The sequence below is a fragment of the Saccopteryx bilineata genome, chromosome 5 (assembly GCF_036850765.1).
Source record: "Saccopteryx bilineata isolate mSacBil1 chromosome 5, mSacBil1_pri_phased_curated, whole genome shotgun sequence".
In the NCBI taxonomy this organism is placed as follows: domain Eukaryota; kingdom Metazoa; phylum Chordata; class Mammalia; order Chiroptera; family Emballonuridae; genus Saccopteryx; species Saccopteryx bilineata.
Genome location: NC_089494.1, coordinates 183468218 through 183496173, shown reverse-complemented (window position 1 = coordinate 183496173; position 27956 = coordinate 183468218). Strand labels below are relative to the sequence as shown.

Here is a 27956-nt window from a genome sequence, read left to right as displayed (position 1 = left end):
GCCTGCTGGGTACAAGCTAGGATTAAAGCTAATGGTCTACCAGTTCTTGGCTCCGTTGTTTTATTACCGTCTGTCCAAATCAAATGCGAACCTACACGGGCCAGGTGGCTGTGATGGTGGCCGTGGCTACTGGCCATACACTTACCTTTTTGTTTATATAGGGGAAGCCAAAATTTTCTTCCACCATTTTCAGGCCTCTAGCTGAGCCTGAGAATTAAATTAATAAAACAGATTAAAAGCAGACAGGAAAAAATCATACAGATTTTATTTTTACATGTACATAGGAGTATTCACTGGAAAATGAAGACCCAAAAAGTGATTAGACCTAAGTGCTATGTACTAGGTTGAACCAATTATAGTAAGTGAGAAAAAGTACCTAAAGTATATGTGGAAACAAAAGGAAGATAAGGGTTATTTTAACAGGGTTTATTCTTCTGAGCTTCAACTTCCTCTCTCTGGTGATAAGATTGTTCTTTTCCTCTAGGTTCGGGAAAGGCATCTTTTGCATGGCAGTTTTCTCCTATTTTCAGGAAGAAAGGGAGATCAGAGTACCTATCTTGCACCTGTTGTTTTTCAGTTATTTTTAGCTCAAAATAGTCAACATGCCAAGTCAGCATATTTGGGGTGGGGTATTCTGAACCCCTTTATTTACATCATCTTCCTAAATAAGATATAATACCACTGCTTAGGGTTTTATTCATTAAACTTTAGTCACATTCCAGACTTGTCTAACAAGATTGAATCTAAATTATTTTGATTAGATTCTAAAGCACTCCCAAACTCTTTAGTCCTGCAGTTCTACACAGTCTCTAAATTTATCCTTACAAAGTCACTAATTTAAGCAAATATTTGAGTACCTACTCTATGTAAAGTACTATTTGATGTTCTGGGGATAACCAATGACTTAGACAAACACTGTTGCAGATTTTTTATTTAAATGCCATAAGATTAGCTTTCCCAGAGGGTGATGTTATTTTTCTTGTTGTTAAGTTATTTGAGTTGACTTTCACTGTTGACACCATTTCCAAGAATAGATTATTGGGAAGCTTGTTAAAAACTTAAAGTAATCATTCTATATCATAGATAATCACCTCATAATTTCTATCATATATTGACTTCTCTTAAAATGTAGCACAGAGGAGGATCCTACTCTTCCATTCTTCTTACATTAAACATTAGATAATTTTAGACAACACATAGAATAATAGTTTTTGCCTTCAATTTGTGTTAAAGGGTTTGAATTAGGGGCATAAGATTTAAAAAGTTGTCATTAAATTGTTTGCTACATTCATATACTTCTCTTATTCATCTGCCATCTGACAGCATTGGACTTTTATCAGAGCTCTGTCTTTGAGCAGCAATGGTTAAGAAATCCTGGCACCATTTTGTGTTCCTGGAAATGACTAACCAGAAAGCACAGCCCTGTCTTCTCACATTCCAAGATGCCTCCATCCTTCCTTATAACTCCCTCTGGCAAATGACTCCCTTGCTTATTTGCCTCTGTAAAATCCAGGCCCCTTTTTTTTCTTTGAGGGTTTCTCATTAATAAATGTTTCCTCTATTACAATTGTTTAAATAAAATAATCTTCTGAACAGTCCAGTGTACTCTTTCACACACCAGATCATAATGTTCAATGCTGCCTTAACACAAAGTTGACTGGGTTTTTATGAGGATTAAATGAGTAGATATTTGTATATTATACTGAATGCTGTCAGACATCTAGTACATTACATATTCAATAATCTGTACCTATACTATCTATAATCATTATTATTATGGATTACTCTGAGTCCTAATCAATGTTAGAGAATAAATATTATTCAAATTATTTAAAAAAATTATTTGTGACACTTGTTGCAGATGGTAATGCAGACTATTAAGGGAGGGTTGTTGCAGTGGGTCAGCAAACTCATTAGTCAACAGAGACAAATATCAACAGTACAATGATTGAAATTTCTTTTGAGAGCCAAATTTTTTAAACTTAAACTATATAGGTAGGTACATTCCTTATTGAGGTAGCGCCTGCACATGGTATTTTGTGGCAGAGCCACACTCAAGGGGCCAAAGGGCCGCGTGTGGCTCACAAGCCGCAGTTTGCCGACCAGTTCACCTGCAATGGGGTCTTGCAGTAAGGGAGAGAGATTGGACTCAACCTCAGACATAACACAGTCAAGTGGGAATTTTTAGCCAAGGGACAGGATGGAGATCATTACTACGAGGAAACCAGAGGTGATTCTGGCCAAACCAACCAAACAGGGTTCTTACTGAAGGCAGGCCAGGGTGATCAGATATATCACCTGGGGGATGATGGCAGATGAGAAACCCAATTAAATATTGAAAATGATCAGATATGGAAGATGGGAAATTCTGGTTAAACTGACTTATTATGATTCTTGCTAAAATTGGACAATGCTGAGAAGAACACCAAAGTTCAAAAGTCAGATGTAGCTGAAAAAAAGTTCAGGTAAGACTGAGTCGTTTAGTCAAGAAAAGAATCTCTGTCACCAGAAAAGGTGACTTAGAAAAATATGCTCATCTATATATTTTGTCTGCAGTGCTGCAGTCTGACCTAAATTGCTCAGAAGACAAGAAGAAAGAATAGGTTAAAGGGAGAAGTGTGGGTTTGCGGCAAGGTTATTCTCCTAGATTTGCCAGTGCTACTCTGGACAATTGTAAAGCCAGTAGCCATGGCCACCATCACAGCCTCCTGGCCCATGCAGGTTCGCATTTGATTCGGACAGACGGTAATGAAACAACAGAGCCAAGAACTGGTGGGCCATTACTTTTAATCCTAGCTTGCACCCAGTGGGCAAGAAATACACACAGTGGGAAAACACTTCCCTTTCAATTCAGGGCTCCCAAAGCCACTGACTCATCCGAGTTTCCTAGAATCAAAGCTTTCTACCTCACCAGCCATATTCACCTCTGTTCCCCATCTCCTTCTCTCTGCACAAACTCTGCACAAGCTGGCTTCTCCTACAGCACTCTGCCATCTTGGATGCTTCTTTTATGCAATGCTAATTTCAGGAACTGAGTGAGAGTGAGTCCCCAGTCTGCCCCATTTTATAGTGTAGCAATCAAAACCTTTAATCCAATATACAAATAAGGAAGTCTCTGATACAAAGTCACTTATCTGAAGCATAAATGGGATTGTTCATAAGAGTGCAGCACCCTACATCATGCAACAATCAAGGGTGTGGGGAAAAGCTTAGTTTTGAGAAAATCTTAGTATCAGAAGGGAGGGAAAGGCTTAGTCTTAAAGCCAGCTTACAGCCTGTCTCCCACACCCAAAGTGAGAAAACATATATATCATATTTACAAATTTATTTGACCAACAACAATAAAAACCTTCTCTTCCCATCTCATCTTTTGACACGTTTATCCTCAGTCTAAATCCCCTCCCCAGCTCACAGCATTACAGCTCTCAGCTAGCAGAGATCTCTTTCTTCTCTTTCAATACGTCTAGCCCACAACAGTGCTGAATCAGTATCTTCTGCTTCCTAAGGCACTTCCTAGCTCCAATTTTCCTAGTCCCTATTTCCCTCCTGGACTCCACAGAGCTCCATCTTCACCCCATCAGCCAGGCACCTGCAGAGACTTGACCTTGATCTCCCATCCTAATGAGCAATCCTCAAATTCTTTACATAAAAATCCCTCTCTTTTAACAAAATTTCTCTTTCACATGCTGTTGGGAAAACAGCTGTGTTAAGCTTGCTTGTTGGTTTCCCAGCTGCAAGCACTTTGCATAATTAGTGCATGAGCATGTGGCAGAAAGCCACGTGTGTGTCTCTATGAAAAGCTATGGGTGTTTTCCCTTGGGGGTGATTCTCCCAGATTGCAGTTCTCTGAGTCCCTCAGCTGCCACCGCCACCGTGAGGGGTGGTGTTCCTGATCTCTTGCCCTCCACTGCAAAAAGAGGTTTTCCTTTGCTTATTTGCTCTCCCGCCTCTGAGAGCCTACAATAAATGGACACTTTCTGGCTCTGCAGTTCCTCTGCCATCTGCCCAAATTCAATGTGAACCTGCCTGGCCTCGACAACCAGCATTACATATGCCGTATTTATACTTTTACCTTACAGAGGCTAACTTGCTTTCTACCATCATCACAACTTTCAGTTACCTAACTAGTCCCTCTTTCTCAGGTTAAAAGTTATCTCGGCCCTGGCCGGTTGGCTCAGCGGTAGAGCATCGGCCTGGCATGCGGGGGACCCGGGTTCGATTCCCGGCCAGGGCACACAGGAGAAGTGCCCATTTGCTTCTCCACCACCCCCCCTTTCCTCTCTGTCTCTCTCTTTCCCCTCCTGCAGCCAAGGCTCCATTGTAGCAAAGATGGTCCGGGCGCTGGGGATGGCTCCTTGGCTGCTGCCCAAGGCGATAGAGTGGCTCTGGTGGCGGCAGAGCGATGCCCCGGAGGGGCAGAGCATCGCCCCCTGGTGGGCAGAGCGTTGCCCCTGGTGGGCGTGCCAGGTGGATCCCAGTCGGGCGCATGCGGGAGTCTGTCTGACTGTCTCTCCTCGTTTCCAGCTTCAGAAAAATACAAAAAAAAAAAAAATTATCTCCTTGCCTCCCAAGATGTTCTTCAAACTCGAGTGTGTCAGGGATGTTTTCAGCTTCAGGGAAGAAAAACTCCAACTAAAAGTGGATTAAGTCAGAATTCTCTGAGACCTTCAACTGTTTAAAAGCAAGCGGAGATAGTGATCCTTTAGTGTTTGGAGTGGATATTTAAGGTGTGAGAGATTTCTCCAGTTCTGAGCAGCTTCATCCATCTACCCACATGTGGCATATAAATCTCATCATTTCTTTATATGCCAAGATATGGAAAAGGACGAGAAGCACTGGCTTAAAAGAATAGAGGTTTACTGTCTAACCTTCTGGGACAGGCTTTTCCAGGCTGGTGCTATATGACTCACCCATGCCACTAGACACCCAAGCTCTTTCTACCTCTTTGGTCTGTCATCTTTATCATGCTCTCATTGTCCTTACTTGTTGCCTCACTGTACCAAATGGTGTCAGTGCCTCCAGGCCACAAAACCACACATCTGCTTGTATTTCATTGGCCATAACCCTGTCACACGGCCACTTCAGTTTAAAGAATGGCTGGAGAATTGAGCTTTTAGGTTTTATAACTACTGTAATAGAGTCAGAGAAGAAAAATATAAGAAATAAGTGTTGCATAAGCCAATCTATAATATCCAACCAATTGAGAGTCCATGATGACAATGTTTAATAAAGCCATTTCTATGAATGGCTTTCAATATCCTACATGCTCTTAACCATACAGTGGACCTATGGTATCTCAACCTAATGCCAGTGGTCAAGGCCAGGCAGGTTCACACTGAATTCGGGCAGATGGTAGAGGAACTGTGAAGCTGGAATATGTTGAGCCATTACCCATTTATTGAAGGCTCACAGAAACGAGAGAGCAAATAAGCAAAGGAAAACCTATTATTTCAGTAGAGGGCAAGGAATCAGGAACACTACCCCTCACAGTGGCTGCGAGGGAATCAGAAAATCATACGTCACAGTGGTGGGAGAGCTATCTTGGAGAATCACCCCCTAGGGAAAGCAACCATAGCTTTTCATAGAGACACACACATAGCTTTCTGCCACATGCTCACACACTAATTATGCTAAGTGCTCGCAGTCAGGAAACCAGCAAACGAGCCTAACACAGCTGTTTTCCCCAATTGCACCCCTTTAGGGTTGCTCGCTTCATGGTCTATATGACAGGTTTCTTCTATGATGGCCCCTGTGCGAGAGGTGAGGTACATTACACAAAGAGAAGCAGTAAACACTACAGCAACAGAACTACCAAAGCACAAGCTATATGACAATAGAGATGGTGCGCCAGCCTGTAGCCTGAACTGTAGTTCTCGAATCTGCAACACTTTCTCCAGTGATGTTCTAGCTCAGGCCATTGTAGGCACTCGGTCTGCAGTTCATCCTGGAGCTTCTGACCTTGGGCAGCCTCTCGCACAGAACTTTTGGTTTCTTCTAGCAGGGCTATAAAAAACACCCAGCCCATGGACCCCAAAAGGACAGCCATAGAGAACCATATGCTGGAGAACAATGGCCACTCCTCTATCCCACCCTTCAAGGGTGTTGGCAGCTCTGTACCGATCTGATCCAAATCTTGCCAACTACGCCAGAGGTAATGTCAGTGGTTGAGGCCAGGCTTGTTCCACTGAACTCAGGCAGAGAGTAGAGAAGCTTTGGAGCTGGGAAATGTTGGGCCATTACCCATTTATTGGAGGCTCTCAGAGACAGGTGAGCAAATAAACAAAGAACACTGCTTTTTACAATGGAGAGCAAGGGATCAGTAAAACTGCCCCTCATGGTGGCAGCTGAGGGAATCAGGGAACCATACCTCCTCACAATGGCAGGAGAATGATCTAGGAGAATCACACCCCAAGGGAAAGCACCCAAAGCTTTTCATAGAGAAACACCCATGGCTTTCTGCCATGTGCTCACGCACTAATTGCCAAGTGCTTGCAGCCAGGAAACAAGTAAGCAAGCCTAACGCAGCTGTTTTCCTCACACTCACCAAACCCAGAATATCCCCCGGTTTCTGCTTCTTGCCTCTTTTTGATCAGCAGGACGATGCTGGAGGAAGAATAAGATCAATCTAATTATTAAGTCTCACTCCCTGTTGAAACTTCATCCTATTGCAGCTTGGCTTTTCTAACACAACCCTACTTATGGTTATTACTAGTCTTTCTTTTAAATGTCCATCCTAGACCCCGGCTGGGTAGCTCAGTTGGTTAGAGTGTCATCCTGATACACTAAGGTTTGCAGGTTTGATCTCTGGTCAGGGCACATACAAGAATCAACCAATGAATGCATAAATAAAAGGAATACAAATTGATGTCTCTCTCTCTCTCTCTCTAAAAATCAATAAGTGAACAAAATTTTTATAAAAATGTTCATTTTCTTCTTTATAGAAATAAAAATAATATCAAAATTATCATGTGCCATATCTCTTGTCTTATAATAGCTCACACTCCCTTTATGCTCTTAGTACCAACAACAAAAGCAGAAAGAGAAGTGGTACCAGGTCAGGATACCAGTCAAGTGGCAAAAACATCAAGACTGAATGGAGAGCTCTTGTGGAAACTTAAGTTGAAAGGAACTGGTCAAGCCTACAGCTCTTATTTGGCAGCAGTGTGAATAGGCAAGGCATACATTTGAAGGGTTTATGCCACACTCAAATAATTTGGACAGCACTGGATTCTTTTTTTTTTTTTTTTTAGACAATTTTAACAGGATAACATTGATTAATCAGGTACATAGATTTAGAGAAAACATGTCCAGGTCATTTTGGCATTTGATTATGTTGTATACCCATCACCAAAAGTCAAATTGTCTTCTGTCACCTTCTATTTGGTTTTTTGTGCCCCTCCCCTACCCCCACCCCCTCCCTCTCCTCCCTTCCCCTCCCCCTGGTAACCACCACACTCTTGTCCATGTCCATGAGTCTCTCATTTTTGTGTCCCACCTATGTATGGAATCATACAGTTCTTAAGTTTTTTCTGATTTACTTATTTCACTCAGTATAATGTTATCAAGTTCCATCTGTGTTGTTGTAAATGATCTGATGTCATCATTTCTTATGCTGGGTAGTATTCCATTGTATATATGTAGCACATCTCCTCTTTATCAAGCTTATATTAAAGGGCTTTTTAGTTGTTTCCATGTCTTGGCCACTGTGAACAATGCTGCGATGAACATGGAGCTGCATGTGTCTTTATGTACCAGTGTTTTTGAGTTATGGGGATACACAGTGTGTCTGTAAAGTCATGGTGCACTTTTGACCGGTCACAGGAAAGCAACAAAAACAATAGAAATGTGAAATCTGCACCAAATTAAAGGAAAACCCTCCTAGTTTCTGTAGGATGATGTGACAGCATGTGTGCAGGCACAGATGATGTCGGAACACCATGTATACAGCGGAGCAGCCCACGGCCATGCCAGTCGAGATGTGGACGGTACAGAGGAAAGTTCAGTGTTCTGTGGCTCGCTAAATTCAAATCCGTGACCAAAGTGCAACATGAATATCAGCATATTTATAACAAAGCGCCACCACATAGGAATAACATTACTTGGTGGGATAAGCAGTTGAAGGAAACCGGCAGTTTGGTGGAGAAACCCCATTCTGGTAGGCCATCAGTCAGTGACAAGTCTGTAGAGCAGGGGTCCCCAAACTACGGCCCACGGGCCACATGCGACCCCCTGGGCCATTTATCCAGCCCCCGCTGCACTTCCAGAAGGGGCACCTCTTTCATTGGTGGTCAATGAAAGGAGCACATTGACCATCTCATTAGCCAAAAGCAGGCCCATAGTTCCCATTGAAATACTGGTCAGTTTCTTGATTTAAATTTACTTGTTTTTTATTTTAAATATTGTATTTGTTCCCGTTTTGTTTTTTTACTTTAAAATAAGATATGTGCAGTGTGCATAGGGATTTGTTCATAGTTTTTTTTATAGTCCGGCCCTCCAACGGTCTGAGGGACAGTGAACTGGCCCCCTGTGTAAAAAGTTTGGAGACCCCTGCTGTAGAGGCTATACGGGATAGCTACTTAAGGAGCCCTAAAAAATCTGTGCGTGAGCCCACATCGAACTGCACTGAATAGGTATGAAACTGGGAGAGTTTTCCTTTTATTTGGTGCAGATTTCACATTTCTATTGTCTTTTGTTGCTTTCCTCTGACCAGTCAAGAGTGCACCATGACTTTACAGACACACTGTATACCCAGCAGAGAGATTGCTGGGTCATATGGTAGTTCTATTATATTTTTAATTTTTTGAGGAACCACCATACTTTCTTCCATAATGGTTGTTCTACTTTACATTCCCACCAACAGTGGATGGGAGTTCCTTTTTCTCCACAGCCCCTGCAACACTTGTTATTACCTGTCTTGTTGATAATAGCTAATCTAACAGGTGTGAGGTGGTATCTCATTGTAGTTTTGATTTGCATTTCTCTAATAACTAATGAAGATGAGCATCTTCTCATATATCTCTTGGCCATCTGTATTTCCTCCTGGGAAAAGTGTCTGTGCATGTCCTCTTCCCATTTTTTTATTGGATTGTTTGCTTGTAGCATTGGATTCTAATCTGCATGGTGCTTTAACCTGGTCCCTTTTGAAGGCTTTGGTCCTGCCTCCAAGAATGCACCACAGATATTAGTCACAGGACTCTGAACCCAACGCATGAGAGATTCATTCAACCAGTTACCTGCACTGTAGTTTCTGCTAAGTTTCTATTTCCTTCCTTGGTATTTTACTTTGTTTTCAGTTCTACATGTCTAAGTCCTCAAAGAATAACCCCAGTTAGATGTTTATGATCTGCACAGGAACATTAGAGTGATGTCGGAAGCAAAAAGGAAAAGAAAGTCCCCTGCATTACCATCCCCATGGGTTAAGTTCGATTTGTAGGGTATAAGCAGTAAAAAGCATGATTGTTAGAAGAGAGAACGGTGCAGGGTACTTTGAGCTAGAGGTAGGACTGAATCTTGCCACCTTGGTTTAGAAGAGTGGGAACTAAAAAAACCCAAAAACATTTCAACGCTGCCAATACTTACTTGTTTCACTTAAATACCGAAACATATTTGGGACTAATAGCTTCTTCATTCTGCTTAACCCTCTTGAGTTTTTTTGTTTGTTTGTTTGTTTTGTTTTTGTTATGTAAGTGTAAAGCAATGACTACAATAATAAAAGGAGAGGTTTTTGTTTAATTATGTAAAAAGATTGTTCACTTGGGAGACAAGAGTTGAATTTCCACAGATTTGGTTCCTTTGAGTGAATGTCTCCTTTGAGATTAACACTCCTTTGTACCTAAAAAAAGTTGCTTTTCTTGAGCGATGTGATTTGAGGACATTGCTGATAGCGATAAGGATACAGGGACCAGAGGTTGAAGGAACTGTTTATAAAGACACATCTGAGCAGTGCTGCTTTTGGCTCCAGATTGTGTGATGTGATACAGGTTGAGAAGACAGACTCCTGTGCCCAGAATCTTTCATCAACTAACACGCTGAGGAATGTCAGCTTTTATATAGAACCTCAGACCTGGAAGCAGCAATCAGTGCTTTCTTCGCTCTCTCTCTCTCTTTCTCCTCCTCCCCTCTGTCTCTCTCTCACCCTCCCTTCCTATCTTTCTGTATTTCTAATCTCCACTATCCCTCTGGTGGCTTCATTATCTCCTACAACAAAGAAATATTCTCCACAAGATAAGAAATAGGACCACTGGCATCTATTTTCAAAAACTTCTGGATGACGTCAGAGTAATGGCGGAGTAGGAAGCGATACCGATAAATCTCCCCCAAAACTCAACAAGATCTTCAACCAGAAACAGAAAAACCTATACTTGGAGCTTCCAGATTCTTCGCAATACACCCAAAGGTATGATTGAGTGAAAAATTGGCTAAATATATAACCAAACCCCGAAGGAAATAGGGAGTAAGAAATGCTCCGCCTTCCTCACTAACCTAAACAGGGCGGCTTTTTCTGGTAACTGTGAATATAGAAACTGAGGCGGGCAAAGGGGGTGAATAGATCCAGGCCGCCGCAGCAAAAACGGCCGAACCAGGCTGTGGCTCAGAGATCCAAGCCGAGGAAAATCTGATCCTGTGGCAACCCGGGCAATACAAGCTAACACTCGCGCCAAACCCAAACAAAGAAAGACAAGCGGAGCGGCCATTTTACCCGGTCTCCTGGTCGGTGCGCAGTTAGTGGAAGAGAGATTTCTTCCTAAGCCGTGGAAGTGGGTGCCCGTGTTGCCCCACGGAGAGGCAGGGTCAGAGGCCTTTCTGTGGGCTGAGGGCAGAGTCTCTGGGCAGCCCCAGCTCCCTGGGAAAGCCACGCACGGGAGGGAGTGAGAACTAATCCCAACGGTGGAGATTTTCCGTGCTGGAGGCTGTTTCACTCAGAGGGAACTGCGGCCGGCCTCATATCCTGGTTTGCGCACGCAGATAAGGAGTGAGCGATTCCTCCGAGTGCCTCGGCAGTGCGCGCCCGTGTTATCGCACAGAGGGGCAGAGTCAGGGGCCTTTGTGTGGGCCAAAGCGGAATCTCGGGCTGCCCCAGCGCCTTGCAAAAGCCGCACACGGGGACGGAGCGAGACTCAATTCCAACGCTGCAACTTTTCCCTGCGGTTGGGGGTTTCACTCAGAGCGTGAGACTGCTGGCCGGATATCCTGGTTGCAGACAGTGAGTGAGAGTTTCCTCCAAACGCCCCGGAAGTGGACGCCCGCTTGTGTTACCGGATAGAGTGGCAGAGCCAGAGGTCTTCGAGTGGGCGGAAAGCCCGCCTGATTATGCTAGCAGCTCTGACTGACTGAGCCTTACCCAGAGCCCTGTGCTGAGTGGAAATAGAGTGGGGAGTTGCCAGCAATTTGAGCCTCTTACTATCCAGGCAGAGGCAGCAGCAACCCCATACCTGGACTATCAGGCTACTAATTGAGGAAGGAAAGACTAGGAGAAAGGCTCCAGGAACACGGACTCTCTCACTGTCGGAGCCTATAAATGCTAATGAGCCTCGACTCCCAACGAGAATAAAGCACAATACATGACATTGCCATAGAGACTTATCAACTGCACACCTCTACCTGAGCGTGCCAAAGGGGCAGAACCCGGGGTACAGAGTCACCGACCAGGAAGAGGGAGAGAAAAGAAAAAGCAAGAAGATAACCTCTCAAAATCAAGAATAATCTGCAGACTTTATAACCTATCCCATTTTATTATATTTGTTCGTTTGTTTCTCTTATCTTCATTCTTGAGACTTTTTTTTCCTCCTCCAATTTGGCCGATTAACTCTCTACCGGTCTTACTCTCTCCTCTCCCTGAACTACACTACCCATAAGTGTTACATCTCCCATTATCATTTCTCTTCTCTTCCTTTCTCTCTATGAGGGTTGCACTCCAAAACCCTTAACTCTCTCTCTCTCTCTCCTTTCTTTTTTCTTCTTTTAGTGGTTCCCTCTTTTTTTCTCTCTCTCTCTTTCTTTTCTCCCTCTATATTAGTTTCTTCCTTTCTCCTTTACATCTCCTCTCATTCAAACCTCAATAACAAACAAATTATCTTATCTGGGACTCAAACCTATGTTTGTGGCATTTTGGGGGGTTTTTACTTCACCTTTTTAACGCACTAGCAGTGCTCCCATCCCTGGCTCTCCATATTATCTAGTTCTTGTTCCACTAAATACAATAGTAAGTTTGTAATTTGTCCCCCCATTTTTCCATTTTCCTCTTATTCCTCTCATCATAACTCTTAGAAAACCAACACCTAAAAGCAAATCATTTTATTCTTGACCCAAATTTTTTCCTTATTTGCTTTTTGTGGGTCCATATGCTCTTTTTTTTTTCTTTTTTCTTTTTTTTTTTTTTTTTTTTCCTTTTTTTTTTTTTCTTTCTCTCTTTTTTGCCCCTTTATTACTTTTCCCCAATTCAGGCCCTCCATCACAGGCATTGTTTGTTATAACTCACAGTCCACCACAAGATTTTCTCAAGAGAGGAAAGGAAAAAAAGAGGGGGGGAATAATTTCCTTTTTTAAAAAAAATTTTATTTTATTTTATTTTTCTTTATTTCATTATTAATTTTTTTTTAAAAAACAACTCTTTTGATTTGTTATTTTTTTATTTTTTTAACTTTTTATTCTTTATTAAATCTCATTAATACTATCAACAAAACCACCCTCAGATGCCATTAAGGAAGAGAAAATCGAATATCATGGATACAAAAGAAAGAGAGGTAACACAGCTAGATGAGGAAAAATCTATGGAGAAAAAATTTAATATATTGGAAACCTTGGAGCTAAATGACAGAGAATTCAAGATAGAAATCCTAAAAATCCTCCGAGATAAACAAGAAAACACAGAAAGGCAATATAGGGAGCTCAGAAAACAACTCCATGAACACAAAGAATATATGTCCAAGGAAATTGAAACTATAAAAACAAATCAAACAGAGATGAAAAACTCAATTCACCAGCTGAAAAACGAAGTAACAAGCTTAGCTAATAGAACAGGTCAGATAGAAGAGAGGATTAGTGAAATAGAAGACAAGCAACTTGAGGCACAACAGAGAGAAGAAGAAAGAGACTCAAAAATTTAAAAAAATGAGATAGCCCTACAAGAATTATCTGACTCCATCAAAAAGAATAACATAAGAATAATAGGTATATCAGAGGGAGAAGAGAGAGAAAATGGAATGGAGAACATACTTAAACAAATAATTGATGAGAACTTCCCAAGCCTGTGGAAAGAACTAAAGCCTCAAGTTCAAGAAGCAAACAGAACTCCAAGTTTTCTTAACCCCAACAAACCTACTCCAAGGCATATCATAATGAAATTGACACAAACCAACAGCAAAGAAAAAATTCTCAAGGCAGCCAGGGAAAAGAAGAATACAACATATAAAGGAAGGCCCATTAGATTATCATCAGATTTCTCAGCAGAAACTCTACAAGCTAGAAGAGAGTGGACCCCAATATTTAAAGTCCTGAAAGAGAGGAACTTTCAGCCACGAATACTATACCCATCAAAGCTATCCTTCAAATACGAAGGAGAAATAAAAACATTCACAGATACAGAAAAGATGAGGGAATTTATCATCAGAAAACCCCCACTCCAGGAATCACTAAAGGGGGTTCTCCAATCAGATACAAAGAACAAAAAAAAACAGAGCCACAAGTAAAAGCTCCAAGAAGAACACAATAAAACCAAATTTAAACTGTGACAACAACAAAAAGAAAGAGGGGGAGAAGACGGAGATTAACAGTAGCAAAGGACGATGGAGTGCAAAAGTACTCACAAAATAGTTCGCTACAATGAACAGGGTAGGGACCCTTTTCATTACTCAAAGGTAACCACCATTGAAAAAACCACCACAGAAGCACATGAGATAAAAAAGATAGCAACAGAGGAAAGATGTATGGAATACAACCAAATAAAAACAAAAGATAGAAAAACGAAAGAGAAGGATCAAACAAGACACAAAACTAACAGAAAGCAAGATATAAAATGGCAATAGGGAACTCACAAGTATCAATAATTACACTAAATGTAAATGGATTAAACTCACCAATAAAAAGGCACAGAGTAGCAGAATGGATTAAAAAAGAAAATCCAACTGTATGCTGCCTACAGGAAACTCATCTAAGTAACAAGGATAAAAACAAATTCAAAGTGAAAGGCTGGAAAACAATACTCCAAGCAAATAACATCCAAAAAAAAGCAGGTGTAGCAATACTCATATCGGATAATGCTGACTACAAGACAGGAAAAGTACTTAGAGACAAAAATGGCCATTTCATAATGGCTAAGGGGACACTGAATCAAGAAGACATAACAATTCTTAATATATATGCACCAAACCAAGGAGCACCAAAATATATAAGACAGCTACTTATTGATCTTAAAACAAAAACTGACAAAAATACAATCATACTTGGAGACCTCAATACACCGCTGACGGCTCTAGATCGGTCATCCAAACAGAGAATCAACAAAGACATAATGGCCTTAAACAAAACACTAGAGCACCTGGATATGATAGACATCTACAGGACATTTCATCCCAAAGTGACTGAGTATACATTTTTCTCCAGTGTACATGGATCATTCTCAAGAATTGACCATATGTTGGGCCACAAAAACAATATCAGCAAATTCAGAAAAATTGAAGTTTTACCAAGCATATTTTCTGATCATAAAGCCTTGAAACTAGAATTCAACTGCAAAAAAGAGGAAAAAAATCCCACAAAAATGTGGAAACTAAACAACATACTTTTAAAAAATGAATGGGTCAAAGAAGAAATAAGTGCAGAGATCAAAAGATATATACAGACTAATGAAAATGACAATACGACATATCAGAATCTATGGGATGCAGCAAAAGCAGTGATAAGAGGGAAGTTCATATCGCTTCAGGCATATATGAACAAACAAGAGAGAGCCCAAGTGAACCACTTAACTTCCCACCTTAAGGAACTAGAAAAAGAAGAACAAAGACAACCCAAAACCAGCCGAAGAAAGGAGATAATAAAAATCAGAGCAGAAATAAATGAATTAGAGAACAGAAAAACTATAGAAAAAATTAATAGAACAAGGAGCTGGTTCTTTGAAAAGATCAACAAAATTGACAAACCCTTGGCAAGACTTACCAAGGAAAAAAGAGAAAGAACTCATAGAAACAAAATCCAAAATGAAAGAGGAGAAATCACCACGGACACCGTAGATATACAAAGAATTATTGTAGAATACTATGAAAAACTTTATGCCACTAAATTCAACAACCTAGAAGAAATGGATAAATTCCTAGAAAAATACAACCTTCCTAGACTGAGTCAAGAAGAAGCAGAAAGCCTAAACAGACCTATCAGTAGAGAAGAAATAGAAAAAACCATTAAAAACCTCCCCAAAAATAAAAGTCCAGGCCCTGACGGCTATACCAGCGAATTTTATCAAACACTCAAAGAAGACTTGGTTCCTATTCTACTGAAAGTCTTCCAAAAAATTGAAGAAGAAGCAATACTTCCAAACACATTTTATGAGGCCAACATAACCCTCATACCAAAACCAGGCAAGGATGGCACAAAAAAAGAAAACTACAGACCAATATCTCTAATGAATACAGATGCTAAAATACTAAACAAAATACTAGCAAATCGAATACAACAACATATTAAAAAAATAATACATCATGATCAAGTAGGATTCATCCCAGAATCTCAAGGATGGTTCAACATACGTAAAACGGTTAATGTAATACACCATATCAACAAAACAAAGAACAAAAACCACATGATCTTATCAATAGACGCAGAAAAGGCTTTCGATAAAATACAACACAATTTTATGTTTAAGACTCTCAACAAAATGGGTATAGAAGGAAAATATCTCAACATGATAAAGGCCATATATGATAAACCATCGGCTAACATCATATTAAATGGCACTAAACTGAAGGCTTTCCCCCTTAAATCAGGAACAAGACAGGGTTGTCCACTCTCTCCACTCTTATTTAATGTGGTACTAGAGGTTCTAGCCAGAGCAATCAGACAAGACAAAGAAATAAAAGGCATCCATATCGGAAAAGAAGAAGTAAAGGTATCACTTTTTGCAGATGATATGATCCTATACATCGAAAACCCCAAAGAATCCACAAAAAGACTACTAGAAACAATAAGCCAATACAGTAAGGTCGCAGGATACAAAATTAACATACAGAAGTCAATAGCCTTTCTATATGCCAACAATGAAACAACTGAGAAGGAACTCAAAAGAATAATCCCCTTCACGATTGCAACAAAAAAATAAAATACTTAGGAATAAACATAACAAAGAATGTAAAGGACTTATATAATGAAAACTATAAACCATTGTTAAGGGAAATCGAAAAAGATATAATGAGATGGAAGAATATACCTTGTTCTTGGCTAGGAAGAATAAATATAATCAAGATGGCTATATTACCCAAAGCAATATACAAATTTAATGCAATTCCCATCAAAATCCCAATGACATTTTTTAAAGAAATAGAGCAAAAAATCATCAGATTTATATGGAACTATAAAAAACCCCGAATAGCCAAAGCAATCCTAAAGAAAAAGAATGAAGCTGGGGGCATAACAATACCTGACTTCAAACTCTATTATAGGGCCACGACAATCAAAACAGCATGGTATTGGCAGAAAAATAGACACTCAGACCAATGGAACAGAATAGAAAGTCCAGAAATAAAACCACATATATATAGTCAAATAATTTTTGATAAAGGGGCCAACAACACACAATGGAGAAAAGAAAGCCTCTTCAATAAATGGTGCTGGGAAAACTGGAAAGCCACATGCAAAAGAATGAAACTGGACTACAGTCTCTCCCCCTGTACAAAAATTAACTCAAAATGGATCAAAGATCTAAACATAAGACCTGAAACAATTAAGTACATAGAAGAAGACATAGGTACTCAACTCATGGACCTGGGTTTTAAAGAGCATTTTATGAATTTGACTCCAATGGCAAGAGAAGTGAAGGCAAAAATTAATGAATGGGACTACATCAGACTAAGAAGTTTTTGCTCAGCAAGGGAAACTGATAACAAAATAAACAGAAAGCCAACTAAATGGGAAATGATATTTTCAAACAACAGCTCAGATAAGGGCCTAATATCCAAAATATACAAAGAACTCATAAAACTCAACAACAAACAAACAAACAATCCAATAAAAAAATGGGAAGAGGATATGAATAGACACTTCTCCCAGGAAGAAATACAAATGGCCAACAGATATATGAAAAGATGCTCATCTTCTTTAGCTATTAGAGAAATGCAAATCAAAACGGCAATGAGATACCACCTCACACCTGTTCGATTAGCTGTTATTAGCAAGTCAGGTAATAGCAAATGTTGGAGAGGCTGTGGAGAAAAAGGAACCCTCATACACTGATGGTGGGAATGTAAAGTAGTACAACCATTATGGAAGAAAGTATGGTGGTTCCTCAAAAAACTGAAAATAGAACTACCTTATGACCCAGCAATCCCTCTACTGGGTATATATCCCCAAAACTCAGAAACATTGATACGTAAAGACACATGCAGCCCCATGTTTATTGCAGCATTGTTCACAGTGGCCAGGACATGGAAACAACCAAAAAGCCCATCAATAGATGACTGGATAAAGAAGATGTGGCACATATACACTATGGAATACTACTCAGCCATAAGAAATGATGACATCGGAACATTTACAGCAAAATGGTGGGATCTTGATAACGTGATACGAAGCGAAATAAGTAAATCAGAAAAAAACAGGAACTGTATTATTCCATACGTAGGTGGGACATAATAGTGAAACTAAGAGACATTGATAAGAGTGTGGTGGTTACGGGGGGGAGGGGGGAAGGGTAGAGGGATAGGGGGTGGGCGGGGCACAAAGAAAACAAGATAGAAGGTGACAGAGGACAATCTGACTTTGGGTGGTGGGTATGCAACATAATTGAACGACAAGATAACCTGGACTTGTTATCTTTGAATATATGTATCCTGATTTATTGATGTCACCCCATTACAAAAATAAAATTATAAAATAAAAAAAAAATTAAAAAAAAAAAAAAAACTTCTAACTCGGGTATTCAAAAGCAAAGCTTTCCTTGTTATCTGCACCTGGTGAAATATTATGATTTGCACCACATGACTTACTTCACCAGAGAGAGAAGTGTTCTGAGTGACCCGGGCTGACCAACATGCCCAGGGATGCAAGCTTTGCTGCTTGGCCAGTAATCTGACTGGTGTCCTTGGCAGCTAAAAACAATAGCTAGCACTTGCATTATGTGAAAAGCTGAGTAAGAGTTATTTCTCAACTCTCGGCATATATCCACTGTTTCAAAACCCTGTCTGTGCTGCCCTGCACTCTCAGGCAAGCCCTTAAGGAAACAGAAGAGACGTGTTGTGCAAAGCTGAGAAAGGTACCCAAATATTTGTGAATGAAGGAATAAATGAAAATCTCGAATGCATTATTTCCAGACCTTTCCCATCATTTACTTAGTTCACCCTGCTCCATTTTCTTCATGTAATAACATCACCTATGGTGGGGATGGGAGAAAGGGCATAGTAGGTAAGAGTACAATAGCCAGTTAGACAGACATGAGCAGAGCAAGGACTTCAGGCTGGGCACGGGAAGTCACCAGGGAGGAAAGCTCCATGTGCCTAGCAACAGGCAAAACTGGGAAAACAAGGACCTTGCCCCCAGGGCAATCCTTTCTCCACTAGCATATTGCTCACCATGCAGGCTAGGACCGCCCCCCCCCCCAGCAGAGAAATGAACCAAGGGACCAGAGAATAGTGCTTAAGCATTAACCCCTAGGAATAACATCTAGGCCTCAGTTGCATTTCAGTTCCAGACCCAGAAAAGCAACAAAATAATATAGTTATATAAGATAGTTAAAAACTATTTTTTTTTTGGAAGAGTTTGAGAAGGATTGGTATTAATTCTTCTTTAAATATCTGATACAATTCACCAGTGAAGCCATCTGGTCCTGACTTTTCCTCACTGGGAGGTTTTCGATTACTGATTTGATCTCCTTACTAGTAATTGGTCTGTTCAGATTTTCTATTTCTTCATAACTTAGTCTTGGTAGCTTGTATTATTTTTAGAAATCCCTTTCTTTATTTTTTAATTGAATTTTGGGGGTGACACTGGTTAACATAATTATACAGGTTTCAGGTGCCCAATTTGACAACACATCATCTGTACACTGTACTTTGTGTTCACCCCCTCCCTCTCCCAAGTCAAGTCTCCATCCATCACCTCATGCCCGCCTCTACCCACCCCCACCTGGCAATCACATGCTTGTCCATGCTCATAGTTTTTTCTCTTTTTTCTTTGTCCTTCTTTGCCCAATCCCTCCACCCTCTCACCTAGCACCACCCCTCACAGCTGTCAGCCTGCTCTCTCTGTACGAGTCTGTCTCTATTTTGCTTGTTAGTTCATTTTGTTCATTAGATTCCACATCTAAATGAAATCATATGGTATTTGTCTTTCTCTGACTGGCTGAGCATTATGGCTCAGCATAATGCTCCCCAGGTCCATCTGCGCTGTAACAGAAGATAAGATTTACTTCTTTTTCATGGCCATGTAGTCTGGGAATATAGCTTAGGAATCCTGAGACACTAATGCAAAAGAATATATGCACCTTTATGTTCATTGTGGTGTTACTTACAATAGCCAAGATCTGTTTCTAAAAATTTATTTTTCCCCCCTAGGGTATCCAATTTGTTCATGTATAATCCTTCGTAGTAGTCGTTTATAATCTTTTGTATTTCTATGATATCAATTCTAATATCTCTTCTTCATTTCTGATTTTATTAGAGTTCTCTTTTTCTCTTGCTGAGTCTAGTTAAAGGTCTGTCATTTTTGCTTATAATTTCCAAAACAACTTTTAGCTTTATTGATCTTTTCAATTATCTTTTTAGTCTTTATTTAATTAATTTATTTCTGCACTGAACTTTGTTATTTATTTCTATTTACTAACTTTGGGTTTTGTTTGTTCTCCTTTATCTAGTTTCTTGAGGTTTAAAGGTAGTTTGTTTATTTGAGATATTTTACATTTCTTAATGCAGGTATTTATCACTATGAACTTCCCTCTTAGAATTGGTTTTGCTGCATTCCATACGTTTCAGTATGTTATATTTGCATTTCATTTGTTTCACGATAGATTTTCATTTCCCTTTTGATAATACACAGATTTGCCATGGGAAGGGAGGTGTTCAGGGCTCTTAAACCCTGTATTGTTCAAGGATAAACTATAATATATAAAGTTTCTGGCGAAGCTGCATTTACCTGGAATTGTTTCACAATTACTCTTACTTGTGGTCTAAGGCCCTTGCCAATTTAAATAAATTTATTCCTTTCTGGTTTAGAGTAATTCCTGATTGTTCAATGTATTTTCTTACCAAAAATACACATATAGAAGAGTCAAGTTTTCTGACTATTTCATCGAACTGGCATACTCACCTTTTTTTCTGTCCTGTTTTAAATTTATAATTTGTTATTTTCTCTCTGAAAAACAATGACTTAATCTTCCTAATATAAAATATATACTTTCTCATCTTAATCATTGTTGTAAAGCTTTTTAGCTTTTTGTTTGTTTGGTTTTTTTACAGACTAAAGAAAAGAGGAAAATAAGCATGCGGAGGACCCGGGTTCGATTCCCGGCCAGGGCACACAGGAGAAGCGCCCATTTGCTTCTCCACCCCTCCACCGCACTTTCCTCTCTGTCTCTCTCTTCCCCTCCCGCAGCCAAGGCTCCATTGGAGCAAAGATGGCCCAGGCGCTGGGGATGGCTCTGTGGCCTCTGCCTCAGGCTCTAGAGTGGCTCTGGTCGCAACATGGCGACGCCCAGGATGGGCAGAGCATCGCCCCCTGGTGGACAGAGCGTCGCCCCTGGTGGGCGTGCCAGGTGGATCCTGGTCGGGTGCATGCGGGAGTCTGTCTGACTGTCTCTCCCTGTTTCCAGCTTCAGAAAAATGAAGAAAAAAAAAAAAAGAAAAGAGGAAAATATTTTCAAACTTTGACCTTGCAAACTCAACATTGTCCAGAAAGTTCTTTAAAAGTACAATTTCACCCCGGATGACATTAGTTTTATATGAAGGTCTGTACTTTTCTATGAGTAACACTGTGCATCCTCCTTATCTATGGGAATCCAGTAACCTGTAGCAACATTTATACTTTCCCATGTTTAATGTTTTGTATCTTTAGTTCTCCACCAATAGCCTTCTTCAACCATACTATGGAAATGCTTCCCTATAGACGTATAGAAATACAGCCCCTCTTTATAGATTAACCACTGATATAGACAAGTTATTCTCATTCTGTGTCATCTTTATAAAAATATCACATGCTCATCAAAAGAACATTTGGAAAATTATGAAACAGAATTTAAAAAACATAAGTACAAATCACCCGTATTCTCCATCTAGGTATATCCTCATCATGAAGTTTATATACATTTTTTGCACATCTTGATTACATTTCTCTGGATAATTTCATAGAAGCATATTATAAAGTTAAAATCTATAAGAATTTTTAAGAATCTTGTTGCAATTTTCCAGATTCTTATTTTTTAAAAAGAAAGTATGAAAATTATCTGGGATCCTAATATTAATGGAAAGCAAGTAGTTTGGGGAAACAATATACTTTGTGTAGTAAACAATAAAGACTGGTTTTATAAACCATTGACTTGTATTCAAGCCTTGTTTTTACAATTAATAACTATTACTAATTTTATGATTATACTTCTATTCATTCTTCTTTTCATCCTGCTTCTCCTACTCATCTTTTTCTACTTCTACTGACATTGTCATTCTTCCTTAGTGTGAAGAAGTACATCTTTCAAAAATAGGTTTAGACTAAATATAACTTTCATTCCTGACCAGCGGTGGCACAGTGGATAGAGTGTTGACTTGGGACACTGAGGTCCCAAGTTCAGAACTCTGATGTCAATGGCTTGAGCACAGGCTCACCAGGTTGAGCGCAGGGTGGCTGGCTTGAGTTTGGGATCATCAACATGATCCCATGGTTGCTGGCCTGAGCCAAATGGCACTGGCTTGAGTAAGGTGTTACTAGTTTGGCTAGAACCTCTGGTCAAGGCCCATATGAGAAACAATCAATGAACAACTAAAGTGGCACAATTACAACTTGATGCTTCTCATCTATCTCCCTTCCCTCTCTTTCTCTTTCACTCTTACCAAAAAAAAAAAAAAACTTTAGTAATCTTCACCCTTTACTCCTGTGAATATTTCCATATATAACCTATATAATTTATAATCAAAGTAATATTTCATTAACTCTTGAATAAGAGCTGTTTTATGTTGCTGCTAATCAAATGTAAACAAAAGGATCTCTTAATAAATTATTTAATAGTTCAGTAAAGGATGTTTGCTTTCTATTTATATCTTAAAAATATAATATCAACTTAAAACATGTAAATTCTTTCTCCTATAAGAGATAATATCTTATATACTAACAAAATTATTTTGTAATTTTTAATTAGTAACAGTTTTCAGATAGAAGTAGTGGAAATTATTTGGTTTTTATTAAATATACAAAATTTATGGTCTTTATTGTATATGTAGTATGTATTTTCTCTTTGATCACTCTGACTGGCAGCTTTGATGGTGAAAAACCATGTTCACCAAGGGGTCTTTGCTTATATTTTATAGAGTTGGTTTATGGCAGAGAGCACCTGCTATAATAAGTAAATCTCTTTTATGCTCTAGATGTCAATCCTTGGGATCTCAAATGAAAAATTATTTGAATGCTATAGTGAAGACAAGTAAACTTTAGGTTTAACTGCCCATATTGTTGAAGGACACATTCATATTGTTAAGGAATGGACTTCCCTTTAAGCTAGAGTATTGGTAAAGAACCTAAGCTTTACAAAAATAATTTAGCATTTCAACTTGCTCATCTGATTGCACAATTACATATGCATTTACTCTTAAGGACTTCATAGGACATGTTTTCTATGACTTTAATTAAAAAAAAAGAATCTTAGCCCTGGCCAGCTGACTCAGTGGTAGAGCTTCAGTCTGGCATATGGAAGTCCCAGGTTAGATTCCCGGCCAGGGCACACAGGAGAAACACCCATCTGCTTCTCCACCCTTCTCCCTCTCCTTCCTCTCTGTCTCTCTCTTCCCCTCCTGCAGCCAAGGCTCCATTGGAGCAAAGTTGGCCCGGGCACTGAGGATGGCTCCATGGCCTTGCCTCAGGTGCTAGAATGGCTCTGTTTGCAATGAAGCAATGCCGCAGATGGGCAGACCATCGCCCTCTAGTGAGCACGCTAGGTGGATCCTGGTCGGGCACATGTGGGAGTCTCTTAGCCTCCCCGCTTCTCACTTCAGAAAAAATACAAAAAATAATAATAATAATCTTGACCTACTGGAAACCAGGTTTTATTAAATGAGGAATCACATAAAAATAGGCTGATACATATAAGGTTATTAATAATGCATATAATACTAACAAAATTAATAACAATGACTTGTTAATATTACCTCTGTATCACTGACCAGGTACCAGAGACTTTTAAAATATTTTCTGAGTATTAAGCAACTTTTTTCTATGGAAAGAAAACATGAGGTTAATGTAAGAGTAGGCATAGTCATATCTTTAATGTCCAGTTTTTCATCATCTGTTGCCTGAATTCTGACAACCTCCTATACGGTCTGCTTTCTGTTCCTGCCCCTGTACAATTCAATCCAGTAAGTACATCTTGAGGATTTAATAAAAAAGGAAATCTGATCATATCTCTCCCTTTCAGTTCCTTTTCTCTTTTCCATTGGCTCATGCTTCAAAGTTCTTTTTTATTTTTATTTTTTTTGACAAAGACAGACAGGAAGGGAGAGAGATGAGAAACATCAATTCTTTTTTGTAACACCTTAGTTGTTCAATGAATGCTTTCTCATATGTGCCTTGATGGGGGGGGGGGGCGGTACAACAGAGCAAATGAACCCTTGCTCAAGCTAGTGACCTTGGGCTCAAGCCAGCAACCATGGGGTCATGTCTATGATCCCACGCTCAAGCCAGCAACCCCTCGACCCTGTGCTCAAGCTGGTGAGTCTGTACTCAAGCTGGCGACCTTGTGGTTTCAAACACAGGTCCTCTGTATCCCAGTGCCATACTCTATCCACTGTGCCACTGCCTGGTCAGGCTCAAAATTCTTATAATTACTTACCTCTAACTTAACCTTGCCAGCATCATCTGCCTCTTTGTTCAGCCTCTTCCTACTACACTAAATTTAGATTTTTTAGGAACTGTCTTTATTATTCCTCCTGCTTTACTTTTTGTGTCTTTTCCCATCTCTTCCTCCTCTTACTGCACATCCTTCAGGTCTCATTTAACTATCATTGACATGAAATACTTTCCTTGATCTTTGCTGGATGTTCTCTAACATTGTGATCTTTTCTTATTCTTATTATAATACTTTTTACACAATTTTTATTACTTGCTTAGATTCTATCTTTTCAAGTAGAATGTCAAGTGTGCATGCATAGGAATTGTATCTACACTGTTTCTTTGCATATTCAGCACTTATTTCTGGACTGTGCCAGTCACTTTAAGAATATTCTTTGAATGAATAAGTGATGCTTTCTAATATGTTGAATAATGAGGCCTTAATTTAATTAACTAGCCCTATTCCCAAAGTCTCACAGATATAATCCTTTATTTTGTAATCATAATAAAATTCAGATTCTTGTAATGGTATTGAAATATTTAAGTTTTTAATTGACAGGTTCTTTTGTTCAGCTTCCCATATCTTTCTGATTGTGATCAAACACCCTAAATAAAGAATGCAGATACATTTCCACTGAAAATTCAACAACAAAAAAACCAAAGCAAAACAAACAGGAATAGGTTACCTTTGACAGGGGTTTAGAAGGTTTGCAATGGAGTCCTCCAACAAAGTCAAAATGTGATGAAAGTGGGTAAGGAAGTTCAAGAACCCAATAGGTTCAAGTGAGCCACATTTCAGCCTTCTACTTTAACTCATACAATGTCATGGGTCTTCCTGAAGGGAAGAAAAGCAAGCAAATGCTAGAAAAAAATTAGAATATTGTAATGTGAATATATGAGGTAATTTTCTGAAAGGAGCTTGGCATAATGCAGCCAACAATTATTGTCTTGGATTGAAAATATAATTACAGCCTGACCTGTGGTAGCACAGTGGATAAAGCATCGACCTGGAAATGCTGAGGTCGCTGGTTTGAAACCCTGGGCTTGCCTGGTCAAGGCACATATGGGAGTTGATGCTTCCAGCTCCTCTCTCTCTGTCTCTCTCTGTCCCTCTCTGTCTCCTCTCTAAAATGAATAAATAAAATAAAAAATTAAAAAAAAAAAAAGAAAATATAATTACAAATGTATATGTTTTATATGCATTTTGTTCATATATATAAAAAGATATAATAGCTTATATCACTAATGTCACCTCAGTACATTCAGTACCATAAACAAATATTAATTTAAGCTCTAAAGAGTTAATCATGCATTTATTTATTCCGTAAAGGTTTAAAATTAACTAATGCAAGTGTAAACAATGATTTCTACTCCTTAATTAATTAACTCTACCATGCCCAGGGAGACACCTTTCTTTAGAGTACTCAGACTAGATCTACAATTTAGCAAGCTATTCCCTTACTTCTAGATTTTCCAAGTAAACTATGAGGTTTTTAGAGTATAGTTACTACTGCATTTGATTCATGTTAGGCGCTTAATATTTATGTATTAAATAAAAGTATTTGTGAAAAAAGGAGCAGTATAATTTTATAAATTATGGAAATAGATGTAGTCACCATAATTTTGGCCTATTTTTCCTTTAATAGGAAGCCATAATTTTTAAAAATATAGAGTAATAACTGTATGACCACCCTTCAACAAGATTTTAGGTCTTTTAAACAGGCAATTTGTAAATACTTTAATGAAGGAATATGTAATAATTAGAAACCTCAAATTTTAGGTTTCTGAGTCTGAGATAGGGTCCCTTTATATTTCAGTTGTGAAGGATCCTTTCAGGTAATATGGGGAAATAGTTTAATTTAAATGAAACAAAGCCATGCACGGGGAAACAATTTCCTCAATGTTCCACAGACATTGTACTAGAAATATGTAACTCTTCAATCTACATGTCTGCTATGATGAAAATAATTAGTGAAATTTCTAATGATACTTATTGAAAATGAAAAAATATATAGTAATATTGACATGTAGACTGAATAGGCAGAACACAAAGGACTTTTAGGGAAGTAGAACTACTCTCTACAATACTATAGTAGTGAATACAGGTCACTATAAATTAACATCAAGAGTGAATGTGAACTATAGACTTTGGATGACAATGATATAATAATACTTTCATCAATTGTAACCAATGTACTTCTCAGCTAGGAAATGTTAATAATAGAGGAGACAATGTATGTGTTGGGACAGGACATAGATGGGAAATCTCTACTTAATACTGCTCTAACTATAACTCCTCTATAAAATTAAGCCTGTTACAAACAAACAAATAAACAAAAATGAATACATGATTGCTTAAATAACTCTGCAGTGCCTCAATTTGTGGTCTCTGACTTCCTGGAGTGTCTTAGACTAGTAATGGATCTCAAAATTCACACTGACCTTAAAATTTAATAATTTTTATAATATTTGTGGATTGAAAGATTACTGATATTATTTCACCATTTCACTTATAAATATAAATTCCTCTGACTCTCATTCTGACTTTATGTTTATGCAAACTCGCCTTCTAAGGTACTAGGAAAGTTAGGACTTCATGATATGAACTAGAAACATGACTTACCCAGTACTTCTCTATAAATCTGATTCTACTTCTCATTAAATGTTTAGAATCAAAAGTCAAAATAAAACACATATATCATAATTTTTACCCTTTCCATGAAGGTCATTTCATCACTTAATTCTGACATAATAACAAATACGTAGGATGGAGGGATTAGACCTCCTCCATTATGCTTTTCAATTGTATAGCCAGAGGGAAGCAGAAAGTATAAACTAAAGATATTTTCAATAGTTCAGCCAGAGGCTCACCACAGGCTGAACCACTTGAATAGCATCTTCAAGAATGACATTAAACCTTAATTCTTGTACTTTTGTTATAAGTTTATTAAAAACGACATTTTTACAGAGCTTTTCAATGAAATCACACAATTCCCAAAACATTTCTTGCATTAGTGAAAAAAATGTCCAAAATGTGTCTTTTGGCAGATCATATGTCTATTTATTTGGTCAGTTGCATGAAAAAGATCACCATACCATTTTCTTTTTCTATTTTTCTGAAGTTGGAAACAGGGAAGCAGTCAAACAGACTCCTGCATGTGCCCGACCGGGATCCACACAGCATGCCCACCAGGAGGTAATGCTCTGCCCATCTGGGGCATTGCTCTGAGGCAACCAGAGCCATTCTAGCGCCTGAGCAGAGGCCATAGAGCCATCCTCAGTGCCCGGGCCAACTTTGCTCCAATGGAGCCTTGGCCGCGGGAGGGGAAGAGAGAGACAAAGAGGAAAGAGAGGGGGAGGGGTGGAGAAGCAGATGGGTGCTTCTTCTGTGTGCCCTGGCCAGGAATCAAACCTGGGACTCCTGCATGCCAGGCCAATGCTCTACCACTGAGCAAACCGGCCAGGGCCACCATACCATTTTTAATTAAAGATGTAGGGTAAATTTTTAATTTAAAAACAGATGATTTCATGCAACTAACTAAAACAGAAGCCAAAGATGCCAGAACAGTCACTTCATGACCATTTTGGACAAGTTCATCCAAGATTGTCTTCATATTGATCCAATGGCTGTATTCTGAGGGCCACACCAGCACCTTTCCATAGTTCCCACGGCTAAAGTTCCAACTCAGTGGCAGTAGCAGCAAAACTGAAATCTGCTTTATAGACAT

The 27956-nt window shown here is 39.1% G+C and overlaps 1 pseudogene; it reads right to left on the bottom strand.

The window, feature by feature from the left end:
* Window positions 1-145: 145 nt before the first annotated feature.
* Window positions 146-27956, bottom strand: LOC136338535 (UDP-glucuronosyltransferase 2B31-like; annotated as a pseudogene).